This window comes from Cervus canadensis, chromosome X (assembly GCF_019320065.1).
Source record: "Cervus canadensis isolate Bull #8, Minnesota chromosome X, ASM1932006v1, whole genome shotgun sequence".
Taxonomy (NCBI): Eukaryota; Metazoa; Chordata; class Mammalia; order Artiodactyla; family Cervidae; genus Cervus; species Cervus canadensis.
The window spans coordinates 58,100,778-58,104,699 of NC_057419.1; the positions used below are offsets into that span (position 1 = coordinate 58,100,778).

The 3,922-nt window shown below is 39.5% G+C and overlaps 1 pseudogene; it reads right to left on the reverse strand.

Moving 5' to 3' along the window:
* Positions 1-562: 562 nt before the first annotated feature.
* On the reverse strand, positions 563-2,174 carry LOC122435571 (annotated as a pseudogene).
* Positions 2,175-3,922: the final 1,748 nt, after the last annotated feature.

Genomic DNA, 3,922 nt, shown 5'->3' on the forward strand with positions numbered 1-3,922 from the left:
TTCGCATTCCAGGATGTCTGGTTCTAGGTGAGTGATCACACCATCGTGGTTATCTGGGTCATAAAGATCTTTTTGGTATAGTTCTTTCTGTGTATCTTTGCCACCTCTTCTTAATATCTTCAGCTTCTGTTAGGCCCATACCTTTTCTCTCCTTTATTGTGCCCATCTTTACATGAAATATTCCCTTGATATCTTTAATTTTCTTGAAGTTATCTCTAGTCTTTCCCATTCTATTGTTTCCCTCTATGTCTTTGCATTGATCACCGAGGAAGACTTTTTTAAAATCTCTCCTTGCTATTCTTGTAATAGCAAAGCCACCGCCTCAGAATATTCTAAACTGGATACTGCATTTGTCAGCATGTGGCACCAGGGAACAAGGAAAATAGAGTAGTTAAGGTTGTTAAAGGAGAATTCTAAAACAGTTTAGGCAATCATATGCCTTTATAGTCCATTTGCTTAGTGACTTCTGGCATTTGCAGAATGATTAAGACATGGCTTGCTTTAGAAGCATCAAAACAAGGGGGCATATATGTTTTGGAGTCTTTTGTAGTTGTCATTCTTGTCATTTGGTAGCCATCTGGTGGTGCTTCATATTGAATGTGGGAAAGATGCTGCACTCAATTGAACTCAAAAATAAATTGTTTGTTTGAAGGTTGGCTGTTAGATCAAAGTTGTAAGTAACTCCTTGTATTGCTTCAGGAATGAGGCTAGGATTTTCATCAATATCGTTGCCAGAGAAATACTGATCTATGATTTCAAATGCTAAATATATGTCTTCAACTTCATATAACTGTAAAACTTCTCCAAACCACTGCATTCTTTATTATTTCAGCTATCGTGCTTGCTTCATCACTAGCCATTATATACCATCTAAAACCACCTGAACAACTTGAGAATCTTTTACTGAAAGTAAATTAGAGAATGGTGGTATTGTGCTGTACAAGATACTCTACTTGATATTTTTGCCACTTATCATTAAGTTGCTAATTGTCCCAAAAGCTTCATTTTGTATTCCAAAGTCCCCCTTAGCAAGATGATAAATAATCATAGGATTAATCCAGCATCTATTACATCCTGTACTTGCTGCTGGTTGCCTGCTGTAATGTTGGAAAGGAAGGAATCACACTGCTTTCTTATTTATCTTCTCCTTTGGATGTGATAAGAGATTTGGGAAGCATGACTGGACATTGCAGTTGAGAACAACCTGGGTCTGCTCACTGGTACCTGTCACTATGTTACCAACTGCTCTGAGTGCTACTGTTTGAACTTTCATTTCCTGATGGCTCAGAAGGGGCACAAGAAATTGCACAGCCCCTGAATCAATAACCATCTGTATCTGCTCTTTACCTCCATCTATCAGATGTGACAGCACCCAAACAGTATCCACAAGAGTGTTTATGTCCATATGGTATATTAAGACACACAATGCTGGCAAAATCTCCAGACTGTCTCCATAGGTGATGGGGTCGGTCCTTATTTCTGCAGAGACTGAAAATAATCCATGAGACATTCCAAAAGAAGGCAATAAGAATGGAGGGACTGATGAAGAACAGAAGAGTTTTGACAACTCTCAGTGAACATGACATAATCTCTACACTGAGGATCATCACCTACAATGCTTCCCAAAGCCCATACTGCTTGCTCACGAACATTCTGATGTGGCTGAAAGGAGAAGCCTTAGAAAAAGAGGTACAGCATTAAACTGTATGATAGTTTGAGTCTGTGCAGAAGTTTCTGATGCTATATTAGTTAACACTTACACAGCTTCAAACTGCAATGAAGGATTATGATCCCTTTCTAGACACTTCACTAGAATTGGTAAATCCAAGATTTTATTAGGTCATCACCTAATAAATTTCTGTCACCGGATAAAAGTTTTCTCGCAGCCTGTATAGCACTCAACTGGGCCACTGGGTATTTATCACTTGTGGCATTCTGCATTATAGCTTCTAGTATTACAGTGTGTGCTTTAAAATCAGCATCAACATCTGAATCTCCTAAATTTTCTTCTTGGGGAACATTTCTTTTTTTTCAGTAATTGTTCATCTTTTTTTTTTTTTTTTTTGCAGTTGAACAGTCATTTCATTTCTGTATCTTCACATTGTCTCCACATCGTGGCCCTTATTCTTAAAGCACTTGATGAGGTGGTTCTCCAACCTGGGGTTCTCGGTCATGGCTGTGTGCTGGCTCCAGCTACAGCTGTAGCACAGCAGTAGTGGAAGCAATGAGTCTCCGTAAGGGAAGGGGAGGTGGAGGGCGAGAAGGGAAGAGAAGGAAAGCCAGAGAGGAGCGCATATTACTCTATGCCGCCAAGCACTGGTAGCAGTCTTAGAGTGGTAAAAGCTCATGCTCCCACTGTGGGATCCTGGTCCCTGGTTCTACAGAGAGCAGAGAAAACCTTATTTGCAAAGTATTGCATGTGTCTGTTTTAAGTTTTCTGAGGTCTACTTGAAGGACTAATGCAAGGAACTTGTCTCTATTTTGCCTAACTTAGAATTCAGATCGGAGAAGGAAGTGGCAACCCAGTCCAGTGTTCTTGCCTGGAAAATCCCAGGGACGGGGGAGCCTGATGGGCTGCTGTCTATGGGGTCTCACAGAGTCGGACACGACTGAAGTGCCTTAGCAGCAGCAGCAGAATTCAGATCACACTGTTTCACCACAGGCTTAGCGTAAACCTGACTAAGTGAGTTAGTCAGTTAGTGGGTTAGATTGCCCCAGCACAAAACCAATCTGTAAGGACCCCGAGAGGTGTTTAGGGTTTTGTTTTGTTTTGAGAGAGGCTGCTTTTCTTTTTTCTTCTTCTTTTTGAAAATATTTATTTAGCTGCATTAGGTCTTAGTTGCAGCACACAGGATCTTCCTTGTGTCATGCGGGAACTTTTGGTGTGGCATATGGACTCTGTAGTTGTGCTATGCACAGGCTAAGTATTTGTGAAATGCAAGCTTAGTTTCTTTGTGGCATGTGGGATTTTAGTTCCTTGACCAGTGATTGAATCCATGTCTCCTGCATTATAAGGCACACACTTTTTAAAAACATATTTATTTATTTATTGGCTGTGCTGGCTCTTTGTTGTTGCTTGTGGGCTTTCTTTAGTTGCAGCAAGCATGTGCTTCTCATTGCGGTGACTTCTTTTGTTGCAGAGCACAAACTCTAGGCACACAGGCTTCAGTAGTTGTGGCACACAGGCTTAGTTTACCAAGGCATGTAGGATCTCCTTGGACCAGGGTTTGAACCAGTATCTCCTGCATTGCAAGGTGGATTCTTAACCACTGGACCACCAGGAAAGTCCTGAGGGTGCTTTTCTTTTATTATTGGTATTTAATTTTGTTTTTAGCTCCTAACACTCAAGGAAATATCTGTCAAAACACTAGTCAAACAAGAGCTAAAGGAATAGAGACTGCAGAGACCATTCATGACAAGGAATACAATCTTTTCAAAAACAGCTTTGAGTACTCACTGAACATACAGATTACTCCAGCCTTACAACAAAGGCTGTAAGAACACAGCAAACCCTGAGAAATATTTCCAGAGTTACCATATTAAAACAATCAAATGTTCATGTTCAGTTTTTAACAACAACAAAATCACAGGATATACAAAGCAATGGGAAAGTATGGCCTATTCAAAAGAATAAAATTGATGGACAGAAATGAAGTTAAGATATGAGACTTACTAGACAAAGACTTCAACACAACTGTATTAAATATGCTCAAAATGCTAAAGGAAAACATGGAGAAAAAACTAAAGAAAATCAGGAAGAAAATGTAATCTAAATGTTTTGAACATCAATAAACAGAAATTATTAAAAAGAACTAAACAAATTCTGGAGCTAAAAAGCAGAGTAACTGAAAAACAATTCAACTGAGGGGTTCCATAGCATACTTAATCAGGGAGAAATAAGAGTCAGTGAATTAAAGGTAGG